This window comes from Rhinoderma darwinii, chromosome 5 (assembly GCF_050947455.1).
Source record: "Rhinoderma darwinii isolate aRhiDar2 chromosome 5, aRhiDar2.hap1, whole genome shotgun sequence".
NCBI classification, from domain to species: Eukaryota; Metazoa; Chordata; class Amphibia; order Anura; family Rhinodermatidae; genus Rhinoderma; species Rhinoderma darwinii.
Genome location: NC_134691.1, coordinates 85,771,854 through 85,799,685, shown reverse-complemented (window position 1 = coordinate 85,799,685; position 27,832 = coordinate 85,771,854).

Genomic DNA, 27,832 nt, shown 5'->3' with positions numbered 1-27,832 from the left:
TAAATATTTTATTGGCAGTGACCAACTTTGCAATGTATATTTGGCTGCGCATATCACACAAAAAGAAAATCTTGCAGCGCTGTGTACATAAATTATACAAATTGTTTTTCTTAGTAGTGTGTTTTTCCTGGCAACGGTATAAGGCTGGGCGCTAGGATTTTAAAATTGTTGGTGCTTTTTCACCTAGGTCTGCCATGAAGCTAGATAAAAATCATCATCATGTACATTTGTGAAAATTTTCGTTCATCTTTGCTCATAACCAGACTATCATTTTCTAAAACAAGCCTGAAATGTGAAAATGTATAATCTACAGATGTAGCAATCTTTAACTTGACTCTTAACGCGTTAAATACACTGTGGCAGGAAACGTTAACTTTTTCAATGGCTTTTTTTGTCTGATATCATGCTTCTGCAAGTTTTCAGAGGCAATTTTAACTTTGCTACATCTGTATGATTGCCATGGTCCCGTAGCAGTAGTGTCCTTAAAGGATGAGAGCTAGTACAAATAGTTAACATTTGATTTAAAGCCTATAAAGCGTACATAGTGCTTTTAATTAAGTATTGGTTTGGTTTACGTGAAGCAATAAAGGTTCCAATCAGGTGAATGTCCTGATAATTAATTATTAGGATGCTGCTCTGAGCTCTGCATTTACAAGTGGAGATATTGTACTAGGATAAAAACAGGAAGAAATGCTACTTTCCTAGAAAAAAAAAAGTGATTCTGTGTAATAGGGTTCCTCATCTGATCACTGACTATACACTACACTACTAGGGGTGTTGGAAGACTCTGAAGATACGTAGGACACCATGTGGCAATTGTAAGCAGATGGAGGAATAGGTGTCTACCAGAAAATCAAAAGCTGCTCCCCGCCTACCGGTCAGGTCTGGTTTGCAACGAAAGTAGTCCACACTAGGAGAACTTTGCTGCCCCCTTTATGATGATACAAATATGTCACATATACTGGTGATTCAATATTAAAATTTTACTGGCGATAGACTTCTCTTGGAGAGGCAGAATTTGTAAATGTTACACATGCTATAACAAAGCCTCTAATAACGGCACATTTTTACAGCGGTTGGCGGTGATAACTTCCTCCATGTTTAATTCTTGTAATCATAGAATGCCTGTTCATGACGGCACCCGTCCCACCTGCCCAATTTACTCTCCGCATGCTTCAGCAGCTTTCGCCCTGCTTGGCAAATCCAGCTTTCAACAGCCCTCCGCAGCTTCTGCCATGCTAGGAAATCCGTCTGTTTACAGCCTTTTCAGTGACTCCTGCCCTGAATGGCAAATTGGCTTTTAGCAGCATTCAGAGGCTTACGCCCCGCTTGGCAATCCATCCCCTTACAGCCTTTTCAGTGGCTTCCTTCCCACTTGGCAAAACCGCTTTCAGCAGATCCCACCCTGTTCAACAATTTGCCATTGCATACACCTTTCCACGTGTTAATGCGGGTAGACGTCTATAATGGTCACACCACACGTATTTCAGGAACAGCAGGCCCTCATTAGATTGCAAGTGGAGTTGAAAAGTCTCTTTCTGTAACCGGTAAAACGCCCAACCCTTGGAGCCAAGACTCGACCTCTTATAAACTATTTGATTGGGCTCCACCCTACTCTTGAGATACGTTACCACGTGATTCTCAGAGGTTTCAACAATAAATTGAAACGGATTGCATTCCTGTTTTTTGACCCATTTTGGGACTTACAGAGATTTTCGGAAGTTTGCATGTGGAGTACGCTACATGCTGGAGCCTTTCCCTTTGAATTTACTGCATACTGGTACAGAACTTCTAAAGTCTGCACCGCATTTGGCACCAAAGGAACCTTTTGACTTCCCAAGCCGATTGTAATTGGAGAAGTAGCCCCTGGATCAGACTTTACTAATCCAAGGCCTTATCATTGTAGTGTCCATGGTCGCAGACCGTCGGGATTACTTACCCCCGGCGGCCGCAACCATCTCCTTCCCAGGCGACGCCAGTGCTCACTTCCGCTCCGGTCCGCTGTGTCCTGTAGGGAATCATCATCATCATCACATGGGAATCATCATCATCACTTAGCCTATGATTCCCCTGGACTATAAGAAGGGCCCTGCCCCTTTGCTCATTGCTTGAGCGTTGTTAGTATTCCCATGTCAGTCTTGCAAATGGTCCCTTAGTGTTATCCTGTTCCTGTTGTTACCTGTGCCCTGTTACCTGTATCCTATATCCCGTGCTGTGTCCTTGTTCCTGAGCCTGTTAGTGCTGGAGTCGTGTCCTACTGCACCTGCTGTTATCTGCCACATCCAGTGTCATCTGCACGTCCACATCTGGCGCAACCTGGTGCACCTGCTGTCATCCGCCACATCTGGCGTAACATGCTGCACCTACCTCCATCCATGCTAAACCCTCGGCCACTGTCTGGACTATTCAGGTACCATAGTTTGGGACTTTGTATTGCTTGGGTGCTCTGTTGTTTGGCTAGCTGCCTCCCCGCTACGGGAGTGTGGCCTCATCATCAGGTAGCAATTCATCTTCATCTCAGTTGCTGCAATATGCCTGATTGGGTTGCTTGGTATGTAGCAGGAATTAATAAATTTTAGCAAATTACTGTTTCATATAGCTTAATTCTATACATTAAGCTATAACATTAAAATCGCCTACATAATATTGTGTAGGTCCTCCTCGTGCCTCCCAAACAGCTCTGACCCGTCGAGGCATAGACTCCACAAGACCTCCTAAGGTGTCCTTCTGTATCTGGCACCAAGACGTTGGCAGCAGATCCTTTAAGTCCTATAAGTTGCGAGATGGGGCCTCTATGGATCTCTCTTATTTTTCCAGGACATCCCACACAGTTACTCGATTGGTCTATGATCTAGGGAATTTAGACGCAAAGTCAACAACTTGAACTTTTTGTCACGTTCCTTAAACCATTCTTGTAGAATGTTTGCAGTGAGTCAAGGTGCATTACCCTGTTAAAAATGACACCTAAAGCCGGAAAATGAAATCTATGCCTGCTATGAGCAGGTGTAGATTTGCACCCCTTTTTTTTGGCACCATTTTCTGGCTGTAAATGTAATACATTTGTTGAATCACTGTTGGCCATGCCCAATCACGCTAAACCCGCCCACGTTTCCCTGCACTTTTTAAAAGTTGCATAAGCAGAAAAAAGTCGCAAATTATAGTTCGAATATGGCATGCAACATAATTGATAACCCAAAATACTAGCACAAAAAATGATAAATTCCCCCCAATGACTTTTCCAGGATTGGCTTTGGCCAGATGTTATACTCACAGAGTTTTAGGAATCGGAGATATGGGAAATTGTGTGGTGGGATTTTCACATTGTAAAACTACTTTATCTGATACTGTACCTGACATGAAGGAAACAAGGTGGTCACTGATGAATTTCTCCTTATGACTTTACAGCGTAAAGAAGTTGCTATTTTGTTAGGGAAGGAGAATCAGTTTTGATCCCCATTTACCAGGCAGGCACAGAGACAACTCACTGAGTTTTAAAATGTGAGGACCTAACCAAGCAGCTCCTCTTATCTCCGCTACCTATACTCCTGTATAAGATTAACGCGGGTCAATGATCGGGCGAACGAGAGTTCGTACAAATGCTCATTCCTGATCGTGTATACATGAAGCGAGCAGCCAGCAAATGAGCAAATACTCATTTGTCGGCTGATCACATCTACTGCGCAGCATAAAAAATAATTGTTGACGACAGCACATCTCCCCGTGTAAACAGGGTATGTGCTGCCAACAATAAGCAAACTGTATAGGGACCGAACAATCATGTTAATGAGATTATGTCCCTTATACAGTTTGTATCGCACCTTTAAACGAGTGGCAATTGACTTGTTATATCGCTGATCAGCGCTCGGTATGGGCAGAAATCTGCTCGTATAAAACAGCCTTTAGTGTGATGTACTGAGTTGAATATAATGATAAAGTAACACCTGAATTGTTAGGTTTTGAGAGCAGTAGGCCAAGTTCAGGCGTGGCCAGAGGTGGTACAAGCTCTGTTGGTGCCCGAGGCAAAGGTTTCAGAATGTGTTTCACCACCCTGAACAGTGTGACATTATAAAAGCACACCTCAGAAAACGTATGGCTCCAGGCTCAACATTTTGAACATTACCTCTGACAGCTGTGGCAAAACACTGCACAAAAATACCCAACTGGGAATTTGACATCAAGGGGGTTTTCCAAACATAGAATCTGAAGGCACTTCACCAGTATATGTCATCACTTCCTGATCGTGGGAGTCTAACTGCTGGGACCTGCAGCAATCCTCAGAATCCCACTGTAGTCCCTTCATGGTTTTCCCTTGTACAGTAGGGTTCCTACCACCCACTGGGGGGTCTTGCTTACAGTGTCCTGGCCAGCATCAGTACTATGTGAGCAGGGCCCCAGTGTCAGGAGCGTGAGGCGGGACCCTGGGGTCTTCGCACGTCACATGAATGCAGCATCTGGGGAGGACGCGGAGAATTCATCCAGACATGTCACGGTGGTGGGAGATGTTAGATGCTGCAGGAGTCAAAAGCAGCAACCAGCACTACATCTTAGTGAGTGACTGCTGGTAGCAATGATTGCGGTGCTGCAGTGCAATGATTTTTTGTTATGTTGTCCCCCCCTACAACTCCACAGAGCCCTAGCACATCTACTGCTCCCCCTGGGCCTCCACAGAGCTAGTGCTCTTTTGTCTCTCTTCTCTGCCCCTCCACAGAGGCCCTATCAGTAGTTACGTCTCCCCCTTTCCCCTCCTACCGCTTTCCACTCCTCCCACCCTGCCACCTAGTCTCTCCCCCTGCCGAACTACTGTCTCTGACCTGCCCCTTCACAGAGTCCTTGACAGTTTGCGTCTTAACCCTCTGTTTTTGTGCTTGCTAAATTAAGTGGCTTGTGGATCAAGTGGAGTTATTAAACCGGAGTTAAAAAGAGGACTTAAAGTAAGTACTCTTCTTTTCTTTTACTTTTTCAATTGTTCACATTTTTTTTTGTAACTGGGATGATGGACAGCATGATTGGAGGTATTCTTCAGTGCACAGTTTGCCATATGTATGCACGACTAGAGCCGGAGTTCCAGGGTGAATACATCTGTGGCAGATGTGAGCATGTCGTTCACCTGGAAGCTCGCATTAGAGATCTGGAGGTACAAAATACAACACTGAGGTCGATAGACAATATTGAGTGGAGCATGCTGCTCACTGAGCAAGCAGTTAGTCGGGTAGAACTGGAGGGTGAAAACATGGGTCAGCAGGATCAGGCAAGTAGCTGGGTTAATTTAGTTAGGGGCAGTAGAAAGGGGTCCAAGAAAAGGAAGGCCAATCCTGTTTCTGATATTCCAAGCAAAATTGCCAACTTGGGTGATGATGCAAGGGTGTCAGTCTCAGAAATGGCAGCCCTAGTGGATACTGCTCTCCCTAACAGCCGGGAGAACAGCCCAGCTAGTAGTCAGCGGGATGGTAATGCAGGTAAGGCAAGACAATTAGTAGTTGTAGGGGATTCTATAATCAGAAAGACGGAAAGAATAATTTGTCACCAAGACCACCTCAACCGAATGGTTTGCTGTCTCCCTGGTGCTAGGGTTCGGCATGTGGTGGAACGGGTGGACAAATTACTGGGAGGGGCTGGTGATGATCCAGCTGTCGTGGTCCATGTCCATGAGCCTTAAGAATCATTTTTAAAGTACTAGGCTACAAGCTGAAAGGAAGGACCTCCAAGGTAGGATTCTCAGGAATACTGTGATAATAGGAGATTTTAATTACCGGGATATTAATTGGTGTCATCGTTCGGCTTCAACTGCAAAGGGGAGATATTTTTTCAACCTGTTGCAGGAAAATTATATGGGCCAGTTTGTGGAAAATCCAACTAGAGGTGACGCTCTGTTGGATCTGGTCACTTCTAATAATGCAGAGCTTGTTGGGAATGTCAATGTACGTGAAAACCTCGGTAACAGTGATCACAATATATTTATATTTTACCTACAGTATACTGTAAAAAACAAACACAGGCTGGGAGGGCAAAATCACTTAATTTTAAGAAAGCCAATTTCCCCAGGATGAGGGCTGCAATTCAAGATATAGACTGGGAAGAACTAATGTCAAGTAATGGTACAAATGATAAATGGGAGATTTTCAAATCTACTTTGGGTAATTATAGTGCAAAATTTATTCCTATAGGTAACAAGTATAAACGACCAAAATGAAACCCACATGACTTACACCATCTGTAAAAAGGGCAATATATGACAAAAAAAAGGGCATTTGAAAAATGCAAATCTGAGGGTACAGCTGTAGCCTTTGTAAAATATAAAGAGCTTAATAAAATCTGTAAAAAGGTAATAAAATCAGCAAAAATACAAAATGAAAGGCAGGTGGCCAATGTTAGTAAAACAAATCCCCAAAAATTCTTCAAGTATGTAAATGAAAAAAAGCCAAGGTCTGAACATGTAGGACTCCTAAGTAGTGGTAATAGGGAGTTGGTCACAGGGGATAGAGGGAAGACTGAGTTACTAAATGGGTACATTAGCTCTGTTTATACAACAGAAGAAAGAGCAGCTGCTGTAGCCGGTGCCAGTGTTGTTAATATATCAGTTGATAGTGAATTGGCTGAATGTAGATATGGCCCAAGCTAAGTTAAATAAAATAAATGTACACAAGGCCCCGGGACCAGATGGGTTACACCCTAGAGTTCTTAAAGAGCTTAGTTCAGTTATTTCTGTACCCCTCGTCATTATATTTAGAGAATCTCTAGTGACTGGTGTAGTGCCAAGGGACTATTTTCAAAAAGGGCTCTAGGTCTTCCCCGGGTAATTATAAATCAGTAAGCTTAACATCCATCGTGGGGAAAATGTTTGAGGGGCTATTGTGGGACTATATACAGAATTATGTGACCATAAATAGTATTATAAGTGACAGCCAGCACAGTTTTACTAAGGACAGAAGTTGTCAAACTAACCTGATTTGTTTTTATGAAGAGGTGAGCAGAAGCCTAGACAGAGGGGCCGCTGGGGATATAGTGTTTTTGGACTTTGCAAAGGCATTTGACACTGTCCCTCATAGACGTCTAATGGGTAAATTAAGGACTATAGGTTTAGAAAGTATAGTTTGTAATTGGATTGAGAATTGGCTCAAGGACCCTATCCAGAGCGTTTTGGTCAATGATTCCTACTCTGAATGGTCCTCGGTTATAAGTGGTGTACCCCAGGGTTCAGTGCTGGGAACACTATTATTCAACTTATTTATTAATGATATAGAGGATGGGATTAATAGCACTATTTCTATTTTTGCAGATGACGCCAAGCTATGTAGTATTGATCAGTCTATGTAAGATGTTCGTAAATTTCAAGCTGATTTGGACACACTAAGTGTTTGGGCATCCACTTGGCAAATGAAGTTTAATATAGATGAATGTAAAGTTATGTATCTGGGTACCAAAAATCTGCCTGCATCATATGTCCTAGGGGGAGCTTTAGTGGGAGGGTCACTTGTTGAGAAGGATCTGGGTGTACTTGTAGATCATAAACTAAATAACAGCATGCAATGTCAATCAGTTGCTTCAAAGGCCAGCAGGATATTGTTGTGTATTAAAAGAGGCATGGACTCACGGGACAGGGATATAATATTACCACTTTACAAAGCATTAGTGAGGCTTCATCTAGAATATCCAGTTCTGTTCTGGACTCCAGTTCATAGAAAGGATGCCCTGGAGTTGGAAAAAATACAAAGAAGAGCAGCAAAGCTAATAAGTGGCATGGCGAATCTATGTTATCAGGAAAGATTAAAAGAATTAAAGCTATTTAGCCTTGAAAAGAGACGACTAAGCATGATTAACATGATTAACTTATATAAATATATGAATGACACATACAAAAAAATATAGTGAAATCCTGTTCCATGTAAAACCCCCTCAAAAAACAAGGGGGCACTCCGTCTGGAGAAAAAAAGGTACAATCTGCAGGGGCGACAAGCCTTCTTTACTGTGAGAACTGTGAATCTATGGAATAGTCTACCACAGGAGCTGGTCACAGCAGGAACAGTAAAAAAGGCTTAGATAATGTAAAGGATCTGCCAGGCACAGCTTCGGGGTTAACGCCCATAGATAATCAGTCTGCACCTGCTTCTATGTCTGTGAGACTGACTCCATCTTCCACCACTCAGGGTGGCAGGCTTAGGAGTGGGAGAACCTATCACAGCCTGGCCAGACGGAGCTAGCTCCCGCCCTCTGTCTATTTATACCTGCCTTTCCTGTTCCTCCTTTGCTTGTGATTCTTCTCGATTGGTTTCCTGGCCCTGCTGCAGCTTCTCGTACTATTGTCCTTGCTTCATATTGACCCCGGCTTGTTCACTACTCTTCTGCTCTACATTTGGCACCTCGTATTCTCCTGGTTTGACTCGGCTTGTTCACTTCTCTTGTTGCTCACGGTGTTGCCGTGGGCAACTGCCCCTTTCTCCCCCTAGCTCTGTGTACCCTTGTCTCTTTGTCTGTCGTGCACTTATTGAGCGTAGGGACTGTCGCCAAGTTGTACCCCGTCGCCTAGGGCGGGTCATTGCAAGTAGGCAGGGACTGAGTGGCGGGTAGATTAGGGCTCACTTGTCTGTCTCCCCACCCCCGTCATTACATAATCACAAGCCCATACCTAGTCTACCCTGGTCCCTGACACCACTATGGACCCCCTTGAGACCCTGGCTCAGCAAATGCAGGGTCTCTCCCTACAGGTCCAGGCCCTGGCTCAGAGGGTCAACCAGCCTGATGCTACCATGGTAGTCCCCCTCACCTCACCTCTTGAACCCCACCTCAAGTTGCCCGACCGGTTCTCAGGGGACCGGAAGACTTTTCTCTCCTTTCGGGAGAGTTGTAGGCTCTATTTTAGTTTAAAGCCCCACTCCTCAGGTTCTGAGAGCCAGCGGGTGGGTATAATTATGTCCCGGCTCCAGGAAGGGCCCCAAGAATAGGCCTTCTCCTTGGCTCCTGACGCCCCTGAACTTTCCTCCGTTGATCTTTTCTTTTCTGCTCTCGGACTCATCTATGACGAGACTGACAAGACTGCTTTTGCCGAGAGTCAGCTGGTGACCTTACGTCAGGGTAAGAGACCTGTTGAGGAGTATTGCTCTGTCTTTAGGAAGTGGTGCGTAGCTTCTCGGTGGAATGACCCTGCCTTAAGGTGCCAGTTTAGGTTGGGTCTGTCGAACGCCCTGAAAGATCTGCTAGTTAGTTATCCCTTTTCTGACTCCCTAGACCAGGTTATGGCTTTAGCGGTACGACTTGACCGACGTCTCAGGGAACGACAACTTGAACGTCTTGATGTTTTCTCCTCTGACTCCCCCATGATGTCTCCCGAGGTTCCGTTGCTTCGTTCCTCCCCGGAAGACTCGGAGGTACCTATGCAACTCGGGGCCTCCATGTCCCCCCAACAACGTAGAGATTTCTGCAGGAAGAATGGTCTCTGCTTCTACTGTGGGGATGACAAGCATCAAGTGAACAACTGTCCTAAGCGTAAGAATGCAGCCGGAGAACTTCCGCGCCTAAGTGATCATCGGGGATGTCACTTGGGCGCACAGGTATTTCCCGTAAATATGAAACGTAATAAAATCTTGCTTCCCTTTCAGGTCTCTTTTGGTGGTAGGTCTGCTACCGGCAGTGCCTTCGTGGATTCAGGGTCTTCTGCTAATATCATGTCTGTGGAATTTGCTATGTTTATAGCTATGCCTTTGATTGATTTGCCTAAACCTGTCCCGATAGTGGGTATCGACTCCACTCCTCTTGCTAATGGTTATTTTACACAGCATACCCCTGTTTTTGAACTCCTTGTTGGCTCCATGCATTTGGAGCAGTGCTCTGTACTGTTAATGCAGGGATTATCGTCCGATTTGGTTTTAGGCCTTCCCTGGTTGCAGTTGCATAATCCCACGTTTGACTGGAATTCTGGGGACCTTACCAAGTGGGGTAATGAATGCTTGACGTCATGTTTTTCTGTTAATTCTATTTCTCCCCCTGAGGAGGTGAACACGCTACCTGAGTTTGTTTAGGACTTCGCTGATGTTTTCTCTAAGGAGGCCTCCGAAGTGTTACCTCCTCATAGAGAATATGATTGCGCAATCAATTTGGTACCAGGAGCTAAGCTCCCTAAGGGTAGGATATTTAACCTCTCTTGTCCCGAACGTGAAGCCATGAGAGAGTATATCCAGGAATGCCTGGCCAAGGGTTACATTGGCCCCTCTACTTCTCCGGTAGGTGCTGGCTTCTTCTTCGTAGGGAAGAAGGATGGTGGTCTTAGGCCATGCATTGACTACCGAAGCTTGAATAAGGTCACTGTAAGGAACCAGTATCCCCTTCCTCTATTCCTGATCTCTTTAATCAGGTTCAGGGGGCCCAATGGTTCTCTAAGTTTGATCTACGGGGGGCGTATAACCTTATCCGCATCAAAGAGGGGGATGAGTGGAAGACTGCGTTTAACACGCCCGAATGTCATTTCGAATACCTCGTCATGCCCTTTGGGTTGTGTAATGCTCCCGCGGTCTTCCAGAATTTCATAAATTAGATTTTAAGAGACTACCTGGGGGTATTTCTTGTAGTGTACCTTGATGACATACTTGTGGTTTGCAAGGACTGGTCCTCCCACATTGAGCATGTCAGGAAGGTGCTCCAGGTCCTTCGAGAAAACAAACTGTTTGCGAAGATCGAAAAATGTGTGTTTGGGGTGCAGGAGATACCATTTTTGGGCCAAATCCTCACTCCTCATGAATTCCGCATGGACCCTGCCAAGGTCCAGGCTGTGGTGGAATGGGTCCAACCTGCCTCCCTGAAGGCGTTACAGTGCTTCCTGGGGTTCGCTAATTATTACAGGAGGTTTATTGCTAACTTCTCGGTCATCGCTAAGCCTCTTACGGATCTCACTCGCAAAGGTGCTGATCTCCTCCACTGGCCTCCTGAGGCTGTCCAGGCATTTGAGGTCCTTAAGAAGTGCTTTATCTCGGCCCCGGTGCTGGTTCAGCCCAAACAAATGGAGCCATTTATCGTGGAGGTTGACGCGTCCAAGGTGGAAGTGGGGGCTGTCTTGTCCCAGGGTACCAGGTCCCTCACCCATCTCCGTCCCTTTGCCTACTTCTCCAGGAAGTTTTCGCCCACTGAGAGTAACTATGATATTGGCAACCGCAAACTCTTAGCCATTAAATGGGCATTTGAAGAGTGGCGCCACTTCCTGGAGGGGGCTAGGCACCAGGTAACGGTCCTTACCGACCACAAGAATCTGGTTTTCCTAGAATCTGCCTGTCAATATGATTGGGTCTCATTCATTCCCCTTGCCGAATTTTCCCTTAATAACCGGGTCAGTAACTCGTCAGTGGTCTCCCCCTTTTTCTGTAATTTTGGGTTTAATCCACGGTTCTTCACCGTTTCACCTGGTAGTTCCAACAATCCCGAGGTAGAGGTCGTTCATCGAGAACTGTGCACAGTCAGGGCTCAGGTTCAGAAGAACCTAGAGGCATCCCAGAGCATACTCAGGCAGATAGAAAACGTTCTGCTAACCCCTTGTTTATGGTCGGGGATCTGGTGTGGCTATCGTCTAAAAATTTGCACCTTAAGGTCCCGTCCAAGAAGTTTGCTCCCCGGTTTATAGGGCCGTACAAGGTCATTGAAGTCCTCAATCGTGTCTCCTTCCGACTGAAGTTGCCCCCATCTTTTCGAGTACACGACGTGTTCCATGCCTCCCTCCTTAAACGCTGCTCCCCGTCCTTGGCTCCCTTGAGGAAACCTCCGGTCCCTGTTCTCACCCCTGAGGGGGCAGAATTCGAGGTGGCCAAGATTGTGGACAGCAGGATGGTCCAAGGCTCCCTCCAGTACCTGGTCCATTGGAGAGGATACGGGCCTGAGGAGAGGACTTGGGTACCCGCTCGGGATGTTCACGCTGGGATATTGGTCAGGAGGTTTCACCTTCGTTTCCCCAGTAAACCAGTAAACCAGGTCCACTTAGAAAGGGTCCGGTGGCCCCTCATAAAAGGGGGGGGTACTGTAAAGGATCTGCTAGGCACAGCTTCGGGGTTAATGCCCATAGATAATCAGTGTGCACCTGCTTCTATGTCTGTGAGACTGACTCCATCTTCCACCACTCAGGGTGGCAGGCTTCGGAGTGGGAGAACCTATCACAGCCTGGCCAGACGGATGCTAGCTCCCGCCCTCTGTCTATTTATACCTGCCTTTCCTGTTCATCCTTTGCTTGTGATTCTTCTCGTTTGGTTTCCTGGCCCTGCTGCAGCTTCTTGTACTATTGTCCTTGCTTCATATTGACCCCGGCTTGTTCACTACTCTTCTTCTCTGCGTTTGGCACCTCGTACTCTCCTGGTTTGACTCGGCTTGTTCACTTCTCTTGTTGCTCACGGTGTTGCCGTGGGCAACTGCCCCTTTCTCCCCCTAGCTCTGTGTACCCTTGTCTGTTTGTCTGTCGTGCACTTATTGAGCGTAGGGACCGTCGCCAAGTTGTACCCGTCGCCTAGGGCGGGTCGTTGCAAGTAGGCAGGGACTGAGTGGCGGGTAGATTAGGGCTCACTTGTCTGTCTCCCCACCCCCGTCATTACAGATAATTTCCTAAAACGAAAAAATATCAGCTCCTATGTCAATGTGTAGAAATGTTTCCTTTCCCTTTTCCCATCCCTTGGTTGAACTTAATGGACATGTGTCTTTTGTCAACCGTACTAACTATGTAACTATGTAACCCTGTCCCCCCTTCTGACAATGAGGGGGGCGGGGGCCCAGACTTATTGACTGAATGATGCCCAGACATTTCTGATGATGACTCTGTGCCTAATCTAGGGCCAGAGGTGGCAGGGCATGACACATAGATTTTCTGATTGGTGTTCTTTGAATCGCTGTGTCATGCCCCCTCCCCATCATGCTCTGCATCAGTGGCGTAACTACTGCGGTAGCAGCCGCAGCGGCTGCTACGGGGCCCGCGGCTTAAGGGGGCCTGTGTAACCAGCCGACACTCCCCCCACCATTTGCCCGGTGGCGCTGCTAGCAGCCGTTATTGCTGCTACAGCGGTAAAGCCCCTACTACAGGGCCTGCGCCACTGAGCCTCTAACATGTATGGGCCGGGCGACACAGGTCCTTTCATGCCCGTAGGCATCACTAGCACCGGAGGGGGTCCCGGTGCTAGCGACAGCCACCCCGTCTTGCAGTAATTGTACCTGCATCTATAGCATGCAGGTACAAATACGTGCATTAGCGCTGAATGGCCAGGCATATTCAATGACGCTGATTGGCGGGGCAAAATGACTTGCCGTGCCAATCAGAACCTTTCAAGCTTCCGTGCTTGAAAGGTGCTGATTGACGGGGGAAAGCCATTCTGCCCTGCCAATCAGTGCCTTTGAATGACGCGTCGTTCAGCTCCAGCAGACCTGCTCAAAAGAGAGCAGATCTGCATTGCCATGAGGAACTGGATCATGTGAGTACGTACATTTTTTGTTTTTTTCTAATAAAACTGTGAGTGGCATTTTCTACAGGGGGGGGTCTATATTTGGAGATGTGGGCCACTGTATACAGGGGGGTCTATATTTGGGGATGTGGGCCACTATCTACAGGGGGTGTCTATATGTGGGGATGTGGGGTACTATATACAGGGGGGGTCTATATGTTGGGATGTGGGCCACTATATACAGGGGGGTCTATATGTGGGGATGTGGGGCGCTATCTACAGGGTGGTCTATATGTGGGCATTTTGGCCACTATATACAGGGGGGTCTATATGTGGGCCACTATACACAGTGGGGTCTATATGTGGGGATGTGGGCCACTATATACAGGGGGGTCTATGTGTGGGCCACTGTATACAGGGGGATCTATACATGGGGATGTTGGCCACTATATACAGGGGGGTCTATATGTGGGGATGTGGGACACTATATACAGGGGGTGTCTATATATGGGGATGTGGGGCACTATCTACAGTGGGGTCTATAACTGAGACACTATCTACAGGGGTGGGCTATATGTAGAGCACTATCTATAGGGGAGCTATTTTTAGGGCACTTTCTATAGGGATGGGCTACAGTGAAGGAAATAAGTATTTGATCCCTTGCTGATTTTGTAAGTTTGCCCACTGTCAAAGACATGAACAGTCTAGAATTTTTAGGCTAGGTTAATTTTACCAGTGAAAGATAGATTATATTTAAAAAAAAACTGAAAATCACATTATCAAAATTATATATATTTATTTGCATTGTGCACAGAGAAATAAGTATTTGATCCCTTCGGCAAACAAGACTTAATACTTGGTGGCAAAACCCTTGTTGGCAAGCACAGCTGTCAGACGGTTTTTGTAGTTGATGATGAGGTTTGCACACATGTTAGATGGAATTTTGGCCCACTCCTAGATTTCGAGGCTGTCGCTTGGCAACTCGGATCTTCAGCTCCCTCCATAAGTTTTCGATGGGATTAAGGTCTGGAGACTGGCTAGGCCACTCCATGACCTTAATGTGCTTCTTTTTGAGCAACTCCTTTGTTGCCTTGGCTGTATGTTTTGGGTCATTGTCGTGCTGGAAGACCCAGCCACGAGCCATTTTTAATGTCCTGGTGGAGGGAAGGAGGTTGTCACTCAGGATTTGATGGTACATGGCTCCATCCATTCTCCCATTGATGTGGTGAAGTAGTCCTGTGCCCTTAGCAGAGAAACACCCCCAAAACATAATGTTTCCACCTCCATGCTTGACAGTGGGGATGGTGTTCTTTAGGTCATATGCAGCATTTCTCTTCCTCCAAACACGACGAGTTGAGTTAATGCCAAAGAGCTCAATTTTAGTCTCATCTGACCACAGTACCTTCTCCCAATCACTCTCAGAATCATCCAGATGTTCATTTGCAAACTTCAGATGGGCCTGTACATGTGCCTTCTTGAGCAGGGGGACCTTGCGGGCACTGCAGGATTTTAATCCATTACGGCGTAATGTGTTACCAATGGTTTTCTTGGTGACTGTGGTCCCAGCTGCCTTGAGATCATGAACAAGTTCCCCCGTGTAGTTTTCGGCTGAGCTCTCACCTTTCTCAGGATCAAGGATACCCCACGAGGTGAGATTTTGCATGGAGCCCCAGATCGATGTCGATTGACAGTCATTTTATATGTCTTCTATTTTCTTACTATTGCACCAACAGTTGTCTCCATCTCACCCAGCGTCTTACTTATGGTTTTGTAGCCAATTCCAGCCTTGTGCAGGTCTATGATCTTGTCCCTGACATGATTCCTTAGAAAGCTCCTTGCCCATGTTGTAGAGGTTAGAGTCAGACTGATTAATTGAGTTTGTGGACAGGAGTCTTTTATACAGGTGACCATTTAAAACAGCTGTCTTTAATGCAGGCACCAAGTTGATTTGGAGCGTGTAACTGGTCTGGAGGAGGCTGAACTCTTAATGGTTGGTAGGGGATCAAATACTTATTTCTCTGTGCACAATGCAAATAAATATATATAATTTTGACTATGTGATTTTTTTTAATTTTTTTTTTATATAATCTATCTCTCACTGGTAAAATTAACCTAGCCTAAAAATTCTAGACTGTTCATGTCTTTGACAGTGGGCAAACTTACAAAATCAGCAAGGGATCAAATACTTATTTCCTTCACTGTATATGTGGGACACTATATACAGAGGTGGGTTACCTGTGGGGCACTAGCTACAGGGGGCTATATATAGGGCACTGTCTACAGGGGTGGGCTATATGTGGGACACTATATACAGGGGGCGCTATATATGAGACACTATCTACAGAGGTGGGCTATACGTGGAGCACTATCTATAGGGGAAGCTATATGTAGTGCAGCAAGGTGGCTCAGTGGTTAGCACTATTGCCTTGCAGCTCTGGAGTCCATATGTGGGCACTATCTACAGAGGGCTGTATGTGGGACACTATCTATAGGGGTTTCTATGTAGGGCACTATCTACAGAGGCTCTATGGAGGTCACTATCTACAGGGGGCACGGTGTGTGTGTGGGACACAGTGTATGGTACTATTAAAATCAGGGACACAGTATATGACGCTATTATAGTTAGAGGTGCAGTGTATGGCGCTTTATTATATTTAGAGGTGTTGAGAATTTTAACTTCGTTTATAGGTGCAGAAATGTTTTAAAAGTGAGAAGCTGAAGACATCTGAGCGAAAAACTGTAGAAATGGGTCATGGCTGGGAGAAATCCATCATAGATGTCTGGACCAGAGGGAGAAGAAAAGAACTAGAATCTGAGACGTCACCATTGAGTCACTTAATGTAAATGTTTATTCTGCCTCTAATCAGTATTGTAGTCACTGTATGATCTGCAGCGAGATGATGGTGGTATGATTATTTTTTTGTGAAACAGCATCTCCCAGCATATACTTACTATTGTTCGGGCCATGCTGGGAGCTGTAGTTTTACGCCGTACAAACCTATACGGCAGGGGTTGCACTAATTAGAGCTGTATTTGTTCTGGTGTTGTATATATGTACTGAGCTTGGTTCTGGTGTTGTATATATGTACTGCTCTTGGTTCTGATGCTGTATTTAAGTACTGAGCTTGCTTCTGGTGCTGTATATACGTATGAGATTAATTTTGGTGCTGTATATGTAATGAGCTTGGTTCTGGGGATGTATTTATGTACTGAGCTTTGTTCTAGTGCTGTATATATGTACTGAGCTTCGTTCTGGTGCTCTATATATGTCAGAGCTCGGTTCTGGTGCTGTATATATATAATGAGCTTTGTTCTGGTGCTGTATATATGTCAGAGCTTGGTTCTTTTTTTATATCAAACCAATTTTATTGATACGAACACAGAAATGAAATAACACAGTCACATTCACATTTCAATTTTCCAACATCGTATACAATAGTGACAACATATCAGGAAATCCCCAACTTCCCCCCTTTCCCCCCTCCCCGCACGGCCCCCCACTATATCTCCGCCCTTTGTTTCTAGTACCATTCCTGGTCAGAGCACATTTCTCTTATCCAATTTCCCCACCACCCCTTTTTGCTCCAGACTCTATCACCTCCAGTTCCTCAGACGACTCTCGCCCTTATTCTGCTTAGTTCAGGTGACAGCACCTCGGGACAGGCCAACCATCTGCTCCATTGTTTCTCAAATTTTTTTTCCGTACCCCTTTTAGAAAATATCTTATGCTCCATCAGGATATTATAGTTCAACATTCCTACAATTTCCCTCATCCCTGGTGGCTCCGCATCCAGCCAGTGTTTAGCAATGCATTTCCTTGTTTGATATAATATCTTGGCAATTGCCAGGCTTGCCATTCTGTCACTCTCCAATTCTCCCACCGCTCCCAACAACATAACTTTAGGGTCTGCCACCAATTCCCGACCATACACCTGCTTTATCAGATCCAATATTTCCCCCCATAGGGTCCTCAGAGCCTCACATGACCAAAACATATGCAGTATGTCCGCCTTCTCTTCCGTGCACCTAGGACATTTAGCATCCGCTCTAATACCCATCTGTTTTAATACCCACGGGGTGCGGTACACTCTATGTATCAGGAAGAGTTGTGATCTCCTCTGCGCCAGACTGAGCGATAAGTGACATGTGGACGCTAATATCTCCTCCCACTCCTCCTCAGTCAATGGACCAACATCCTGTTCCCATTTCGCTTTTACCAGCACCATTGGGTTTCCCAGGTGTTTGGACAGTAAGCTCCTGTACGCCATTGAGATCAAGCCTTTGGTCGTGTCAGCCCTTCCCACATACTCCAGGACCCCAAGAGCACAGACCGTCAGGTCCACCACATGCGCCTGTGCCTGTAAGGCATGACGGATCTGCAAATATTGATAAAACATATTGTGCTCTAGTGGAAATAGGTCTTTCAACTGTTGAAATGATCTCAACCCATTATCATCATACAAGTGTTGTATTCGTCGAATCCCTGCCAATTCCCATTTTTGCATGCCCTCTAATTGGTATAATTCCCACAGGACCGGATTATGCCATAGAGGAGTATATTTGGTGCACATTCCCACTCCCAGGATCTGTTTGCATTGCCACCATATTTTATGTATCAGGAGTAATGTTGGTTTAGCACTCGCCAATCTCTTAAAGGTATGCGCTTCCAGCCCCTCTAGTGGGTTGAGTCCTCCCCCCAAATATGAGAATAAACGTGCACTGGAGCCCCAAGTCTCTGTGTCCTCCCATCCCTTAAATTGTTGGCTCTGGGCAGTCAGGTAGTATATCCAGGCATTTGGCAGTGCTACCCCCCCCCCCCCTTCGTCTTTGGGCAATTGCAATTTCTCCAATTTAATCCTTGGAACCCCTTTTTTCCATACCAGATCCCGAAAGAGATTGTGCAATCGTCTGAACCAGTGTTTAGGTATCCATACTGGGGAGTTATGAAGAATGTATAAAACTTGAGGCATAAGGATCATCTTGATTAGATTAGTCCTCCCCAGAGCAGAGAGCGGGAGCCTGTTCCAGGCATCCACCTTATGTTTCACCTTCAGCAGCAGTGGTGAGACATTCAAAGACATGTAGTCTTGGACCCTAGCCGTCACCTTAACCCCTAGGTACGTAAATTCAGAGACTATCGGAATCCGGAGTCCCCCTCCAGTATCTACAATATTCACCGTGTCAAGTGGCATCAGAGCAGACTTGGTCCAGTTAATATTTAATCCCGAGAACTCCCCAAACCTTGTGATCGTATCCATTACTACCTGCAGTGTATTCTCAGTGTCCGTCATATATATTAAAATATCGTCTGCATATAATGAAATTTTTTCCTCCATTTCCCCATATTGCAAGCCTCTTATGCGCTCTTCCTGTCTTATGAGGCACGCCAGTGGCTCTACCGCCAAGGCGAATAATAATGGTGACAGTGGGCACCCCTGTCGCGTACCCCGGGCCAGTGAAAATTTCTCAGACATTGCACCATTCACCCGTATGTGGGCTGTAGGGGCCACATACAACAGCTGTACCCACTTCACGAAGTTAGGGCCGAATCCCATCTTTTCTATTACACGCCATAAGTACCCCCACTCCACGCAGTCGAACGCTTTTGCGGCATCTAACGTTAGCACCGCCCTTCCTCCTTGCTCATCCGGTGTCGCCTGAAGATTTAAAAACAGCCGCCTGAGGTTGACCGCCGTCGATTTGGAGGGCATGAACCCCGATTGGTCTTCATGTACAACATGCTGTACCACCCTGTTCAGCCGCAGCGCCAATATCTTTGCCAAAATCTTGACATCCGATGTCAACAGGGATATTGGTCTGTAAGACTCCGGTAATTGACTGTCTTTCCCCTCTTTTGGGAGAACCACTATCGTAGCCTCATATAGGGAGTCTGGTAGTTTACCTCTGTCAAAACTATCCTGCAAAGTACTCAAATATTCTGGCGCTAGTTCCGTCCCATATTCCTTATAGATTTCCCCCGGTAACCCATCTGGACCCGGAGCTTTCTCATTTGCCATATCCCTTATCGCCTGTTCCAACTCCTCCAGTGAAATAGGGGCCTCCAAGCTTTCACGGTCCTCCCGGCCCAAGGTAGGCAAATTAATGTTTCCCAGGTACTCGTCCAATTGCTGTGTGTCGTAATGCACTTTGGATGTATATAGGTCAGTGTAAAACCGCTGAAATATGTGCAGGATTTGCCCCGTGTCTGTCTCCACCCGCCCCCCCTCCCCCCTAAGGCCATGAATGTAATTATTACTCCCATGCGGCTTTGCCATCCTAGCGAGTAGTCTCCCCGCCGTTTCCCCTTCTTCATAATATTGCTGTTTAAGGAATAGTCTTTTATTATCCGCCATTGTTAGTTGGTGATTTTTTAACAACGTCTGTGCCTCCACCCAATGTCTAAGTGTCTCCTCGGAGCCCTCTTCTACATGTCTCCCTTCTGTTTCTGTCACCCGATCCTCTAAACTTTCTCCCAACTGCCTAGATTTAGTTTTAATTCGTTTAATATGTTGAATGAATACTCCTCTCAACCAGGCTTTCATGGCGTCCCATAACACCCCTCGCGGCACTGACTCAGTATTAAAATTAAAATATTCTTTTATCAGGTTCCGTATTTCCCCGCCATCCATCAATCTTAACCAAAACGCATTCAGCTTCCAATTCCCGGGGTTCCTGGTATGCCTTACACCCACTTCCAGCGTCACCGCCATCGGAGAGTGGTCTGACAACGCCCTCTGTAGATATTCTATTTGCACTATGTACGGCACCGCTGAAGCTGAGCATGCTACCAAGTCTATTCGCGAGAGTGACTGAAATGTGGATGATGCACACGAGTACTGCCTCACCCCTGGATGTTTATCTCTCCAAATATCCCGCAGACCCAATTCCTCCATTAATCTTCCAAAGGCGGTCAGATCTCCTCTTTGCCCTCCTCCTCTATGAAACCTATCCAACCCTTCAGCCATCGCTGCATTAAAATCCCCCATCACAATTAGGCCACCTCAGGCCACCTGGAGAGTTTCTCCGTAACTCGTTTCAGTACAGTGCTAGAATAAGGCGGAGGGATATACAACACTACCAGAATACACTCCCAGTGATATATAGTACAATGCACACCCACATACCTCCCCTCCTCATCAGAAAAGGACGAATGACAGACAAAGGGAAGACTCCTGTGTATCAGCAAACTCACCCCCCTGGAATAAGTCGTATGAAATGAGTGAAACCCATGTGCGATCCACACTCTCTGCAATAAGGATACAGATTCTCTAGTCAGATGCGTTTCTTGCAGCCCCACTATCAGGGCATTTTGCTGTTTAACCCAGTTAAAGATTGCCTGCCTTTTCCTAGCTTCCCGTATTCCCCGGACGTTCCAGGATAGACACTTAACCGATCCCATCAGGCGTCATATCTTTAAGAAATCTGTTACTCCTCCAGCCTGCTCCAGTCAAGATATTAGGCCGTGCGTTCCCTCCCTCCTCCCCTCCCCCCCCAACAAAACCTTCCCTCCGAAAAGGGTCAGAGCGACATGTACTGTCTCTCCTATCCAGCAGAAACGCACCATAGTGCGAACTTTCGACATACCCTATTGGCATCTCTCTCTGAACCGTTTAACTTTCTCACCACTTCCAGTGAGCGCTGGCTCCCACTGCTATTCGCATGTAATAAACAATCCCATACAATCAGCAGATTTTACAGATACATTAGGTACCCAGTAACAGTCCCACAATAACATTGCCGTCAGGTGCGGCCATTCTTGTTAGGGGGGATTCACACGAGCGTGCTTTGGCAGCGTGTAGACCGCGTGGTTTTCGCGCGGCACGCAATGCCCTATAGAAGTCTATGGGGCAGTACACACAGTCCGTGTATTTTGCGCAGCGTTTGTTCGCTGCGCAAAATACGCGACAGGTTCAATAACTCTGCGTATTTCACGCATCACGCACCCATTGAAGTCAATGGGTGCGTGAAAACCAGGCAGGTCGCACGGAAGCTCTTCCGTGCGAACTGCGTGTTTGCGCAACAGCTGTCAAAAGGATGAATGGAAACAGAAAAGCACCACGTGCTTTTCTGTTTCCAAGCATCCAAACGGAGTGTCTTTGCGAGGAGCGAACCCCGACAACCGAAGCTAACTTCACCGGGTTCGGCCAAACTCGTTTTGGTCGAACCCGGCAAAAAAATTTCCGGTCCGCGACGTCGGAAGACATTCACTGTGCATGGTGCTGAAAGAGTTAAACTGTTTCAGCACCATGGACAGTGACTTGCGATCCCAAAATACATGAACCTGTAAAAAAAAACGAAGTTCTAACTTACCGATTACTCCTGTCTCCTTCCTGCAGTCCGACCTCCCGGGATGACACTTCAGTTCAAGTGACAGCTCCAGCCAATCACAGGCCAAGCACAGGCTGCAGCCAATCACAGGCTGCAGCGGTCACTTGGACTGCCGCGTCATCCAGGGAGGTGGGGCCCGATGTCAAGAGAGGCGCGTCACCAAGGACGCGTCACCAAGGCAACGGCCGGGAAGTTCTCGGTAAGTAGGAACTTTATCTTTTTTTTTTACATGTTTTTCGCTGTTGTGTTCGGCATTCACTGTCGAGGGTGCTGAAAGAGTTAGCTCTTTCAGCACCTTGGACAGTGACGGGCGTCGACAAGCCTCATCTCTATGATGCCGGCTGCGCGAAAATCACGCAGCCGCGCATCAGACACGCATGACACACGCAGCTGTCAAATGGTTTTTGCGCTCGCAAAACGCCGCGTTGTTTGCGCGCGCAAAAACGCAACGCTCGTGTGAATCTGCCCTTAAAAGGATACCACCCTGCTGTGTGTCAGACAAGGGTGTTCACCCACTTCGGAAAACTGCATAATAACATATAATATGCTACAGTCCCGCAAACGCCAACATGGCTCCAGACTTCACCGCCCAGGTGGGCTTTCACGCATCTTCTTCTCCCGCCGGTCTCCGCAACCGTGCCTCATTGCTATCCAGCCATCTTGCAGCCTCTCTGGGGTTCTCAAAGAATGAAGCAGTCCCAAAAGCAACCACCCGCAATTTGGCCGGATACATCATGGAGTATGGTATGGACAAGTTCCTCAGACGTTTCTTTACATCCCAGTATTGCAGCCGCTTCTTCTGTACATCCGCGGAGAAATCCGGATAAAAGGATATTTTGGCGCCATTGATGGAGATATCCTGCCGTTCCCTTGCCTTCCTCAGTATCTTATCTCTGTCCTTGTAGTGCAACAGCTTCACTAAGACCGGTCTCGGGGGCCTCCCCGGTGGTCCCGGTCTGGTAGGTACTCTGTGCGCCCTTTCAACAGCATATAAAGGAGACAGCTCTTCACGGCCAAACTGCTCCAGCAGCCATTTTTCAAAAAACTCATCCGAGTTCTTGCCCTCCGTTTTTTCCGGCACTCCGACCAGACGCACGTTGTTTCTGCGTAACCGATTCTCTAAATCATCCGCCTTAGCCTGAAGGGCCACCACCGCCAAGGACTGAGACTGCACATCCCGCTTGAGCTCCGGCAGAACATCTTCCACTTCAGACACTCTCCCCTCAATAACTGTGGTTCTTTCTGCCACTTTCTGTAAGTCATTACGTAACAGCAGTATATCTTCCTTCAGGCTTCCCACCTGCCCGGTCAACACAGATAAAATTGAGGAGTTCTGCTTTACCGCAGCGAATATATCTGCAAGGGAAGGCTCCTTCACCTGGTCTCTCCTGCTATGCTTTCTGCCTCCATCCTCCTCCACACGCTTGTCCCGCCGCTGACTCCCCAGCTCTTCCTCCTCCTCACTCACGAGTCCTCTCCCAGCACGGAGTATCTGGAACCTGAGGCCATGCTGTCTGCCTTCCCACTGCCAGCCGCCGGCGTCTTGCCTGCTGCAGATCCGCTCGCACGAGGGTTTCTTGCAAACCTCTCCAGGCTGTCTGCCGCTTCAGACCGCATGTGCCTGCTCCTGCATTCAGTCTCCTCGGCGCCATCTTGCCTTCTCGGCCCCGGACTCACCGGCGGCGTTTTTTGCTTCTTAGAACGGGTCATTGCAGCTGTATTAAGCGGTACCGACTCCTCCAGCCTCCCAGCCTCCAGATCGGTGAATATTACCGGGTAATTCAGGGATAAACAGTACTTTCAGGATGAATACAGCAGGAGCTCCAGCCACACACGTCCTCTTACATCTGCTGCTAGGCCACGCCCCCCTCAGAGCTTGGTTCTAGTGCTGTATTTATGTACTGAGCTTGGTTGTGGTACTGTATATATGTATGAGCTTGGTTCTAGTGCTGTATTCATGTACTGAGCTTGGTTCTGGTACTCTATATGACAGAGCTTGGTTCTAGATCTGTAATTATATAGGATATATTTATAATAACAAAATTGCAGGGCAGATAGAATTGTTCTCAACTCATTGTACATTTCATGGGAATCTGTGTGGTAGTTTTAACCCCTTGAAGCGCCACCATGCGGTAATACATGACCTGACAATATTTCCAAACATTCCCTTGTATGTTTTTTTCAGATGCAGCAAAAGCTTTCAAATCCACTTCTAAAACGGTGCACACTATATGCTAATTACTCGTTAAAGGGTCATGGGGCGGTGCCGCTATCCTGAAGAGTCACATAGTCCTGCCTCCAAAACAACTTTCCATGTTTGATTGACATCTCCCTGGCTGATCCAACTTTCTCAGATGCGCCATTGCCTTGTGGCACTATACACAAGGGGGGCTGTGTGGCACTATACACAAGGGGGAGCTGTGTAGCACTATACACATGGGGGAACTGGCCCTATTTACAAGGGCTGTGGCTCTATCTACAGGGGGCTGAGTGTGGCGCAATCTACTGGGGTCTGTGTGTGGCAATATCTACTAAGGGGGGCTGTGCTGCACTATCTACTAAGGGGGGCTGTGCTGCACTATCTACTAAGGGGGGCTGTGTGGCACTATATACAAGGGAGGGGGGCTGTGTTGCACTATATACAGTGAGAGCTGTATAGCGCCATATACAGTGGGTGCTTTATGGCGATATCTACAGGGGGCTGTATGGCACTGTCTACAAGGGGGAGGTTGGGGCGCGATCTACAAAATAGGGTGTGACACTGTCTATAGGTGGGGCTATATAGCACTGTCTACAGGGGGGCTGTATGGCACATTCTACAGGGGGCACTATTTATAAGGGGGGCTGCTTGTGGCACCTGGGGGGGGCAGTCAAGAGTTTGCTATGCGGCCCAGTCTTTCCTAGTTACGCCCCTGCACTAAGCATAACACAATGTATCATATGATGACCAACTGACAGAGTACAATGTATACTTTGTGCAGTCATGTAACTGCCATTTAAGGAGTAGTAAGACAGTACATGACAATAATCATTTCAGGACTCTGTCCATTATCAATATTTATAAGAGCTTATTCTGGACTCGAATGTGGACAGTGATTGAATAGTCGCAGTGTCTGTATGTGAGTAACTAATACACAGAGCGTCACTTCAATAATACATGGCTTTAGTGCTGTAGATTACTTAGGTGTGGCCGGCCTTTATTTACTGTTGCTACAGTAAAGCTCAATGGAGAACAAACAGTCCATTTTCAAATCAAATATGTTTTCATATTTCAGTCGAGTGACGGACAACGCAGCAGTTTACTGGCTTCTTGCTGCTAACACATCTTTCCTTCTGCTGGGTGAATGAAGCCTGATGATCCGTCTCATAGAATAGCAGGTATTTTACAGCTCTATGTATTCCCTTTCATTGTCATCATTGTCCCCTGCACTGTCACCGCTCATGCTACCTGGTATTTGTGATGCGTTTGTGATTCAAGCTTACTGTCTATTGGAATGATGAGAAGCATTGGCCCGGAAAAGGAGTTGCATGTAATAGGTGTCTTTAGAGTGTCAGAGAGTGTACACATCTGACTGCACCATAGTGTAATGTATAATGTCATTCAATGAAGATGATGCCTACATGTGTCAGTTTCTGGTCATGGACTGTTTGTAGAAGTTTAGGATTTGGACCCTTTATATATTGGTTTCCCCTGGATATGCAATTTACTGGTTTGATACATCAGAGGGAAAACAACTATTGTTATTTTGTCTCTGACATAAAATTTCTCTTTAACCCCTTAAGGACGCAGCCACTTTTGGACCATATGACAGAGCCTCTTTTTTTAAATCTGACATGTGTCAATTTATGTGGTAATAACTCCGGAATGCTTTTAGCTATCCAAGCGATTCTGAGATTGTTTTCTCATGACATATTGTACTTTATGTTAGTGAAAAAAATTGGTCGATAAATTCAATATTTATTTGTGAAAAACACCAAAATTTAGAGAACATTTGCAAAAATTAGCATTTTTCTAAATTCAAATGTATCTGCTTGTAAGACAGATAGTAATACCACACAAAATAGTGATTAATTAACATTTCCCATATGTTTACTTTATTTTTGCAGAATTTTTTGAACATCCTTTTATTTTTCTAGGACGTTACAAGGTTTATAAGTTTAGCAGCAATTTCTGATATTTTCAAGAAAATTTGAAAAGGCTATTTTTTTAGGGACCAGTTCAGACCTGAAGTAGCTTTGAGGGTCTTATATATTAGGAACCCCCACAAATCACCCCATTTTAAAAACTGCACCCCTTAAAGTATTCAAAACAGCATTTAGAAAGTTTCTTAACCCTTTATGCGTGTCACAGGAATTAAAGCAAAGTGGAAGGGAAATTTGCAAATTTCATTTTTTTTGCAGAAATTCCATTTTAATCAATTTTTCCTGTAATACTGAAGGTTTTTACAAGAGAAACACAACTGAATATTTATTGCCCTGATTCTGAAGTTTTTAGAAATATCCCACATGTGGCCCTAGTGCGCTACTGCACTGAAACAAAGGCCCCAGAAGCAAAGAAGCACCTAGTTTCCTTTTCTTAAATTATATTTCAGGCACCATGTCAGGTTAGAAGAGGTCTTGTGGTGCAAAAACAAGGGAAACCCCCCAAAAGTGACTCCATTTGGGAAACTACACCCCTAGAGGAATTCATCTAGGGGGGTAGTGAGCATTTTGACCACACATGTATATCATAGATTTCATTAGAATTGGGCAGTGAAAATGAAAAATTACATTATTTTTCAATAAGATGTAGCTTTACCTCAGAATTTTTATTTTTTTCAACAAATAAATGAGGAAAAGCACCCCAACATTTGTAAAGCAACTTCTCCAGAGTACGGAAATACCCCATATGTGGTAATAAACCACTGTATGAATACACATCAGGGCTCAGAAGGGAAGGAGCGCCATTTAGCTTTTGAAGTACAGATTTTGCTGGATTAATTTCTCGGCACCATGTCTCATTTGTAAAGCTCCTAAGGTACCAGTACAGTGGTAACCCCCCCAAAAGTGACTGCATTTGGGAAACTACATCCCTAGAGGAATTCAACTAGGGGTGTAGTGAGCATTTTGACCCCCCAGGTGTTTCATAGATTTCATTAGACTTGTGCAGTAAAAACTAAAAATTACATTTTTTTTCCACTAAGACGTAGCTTTAGGTTAAAATGTTTCATTTTCTCATCAAATAAAGGAGAAAAATCACCATAACATTTGCAAAGCAACTTCTCCAGAGTACGGCAATACCCCATATGTGGTAATAAACCACTGTATGAATACACATCAGGGCTCAGAACGGAAGGAGCGCCATTTGGCGAGCAGATTTTGCTGGATTGGTTTTTCTGCACCATGTCGCTTTTGCAAAGCCCCTTGGGTACCAGTACAGTGGAAACTACCCAAAAGTGACACCATTTGGCAAACTACACCCATTGAGGAATTCATCTAGGGGGGTAGTGACCATTTTCACCCAACAGGTGTCTCATAGATTTTATTACAAATGGACAGTGAAAATGAAAAATTACATTATTTTCCAATAACACGTAGCATTTTTTCAACAAATAAAAGAGAAAAAGCACCGTAATATTTGTAAAGCAACTTCTCCGGAGTACGGAAATACCCCACATGTGGTCATAAACTGCTATTTGGACACACAGCAAGGCTCTAAAGGGAAGTGGCATTTAGTATTTGGAGTGGAGATTTTACAAGATTAGTTTTTTGACACCATGTTGCATTGAGCTATAGTACCGGTACAGTGGTACCCCCCGAAAAATTACCCCATTTTGGAAACTAGATCCCTCAAAGAATTGATCTAGGGGTGTAGTGAGCATTTTGACCGCACAAGTGTTTTGCAAAAATGAGTAAACAATAGATGTTGCAGATTGAAAATGGCTGTTTTCCACAGATATGCCATTTCAGTGCCCAATGTGTTGTGCCCAGCTTGTACTACAGTAGACACACATCCCATATATTGTTAAGCGGGTTCTCCAGAATACAGTAATACCCCATATGTGGTCATAAATTGCGGTTTGGGCACACTGCCAGGCTCAGTTGGAGCACCATTTGACTTTTGAAGCGCA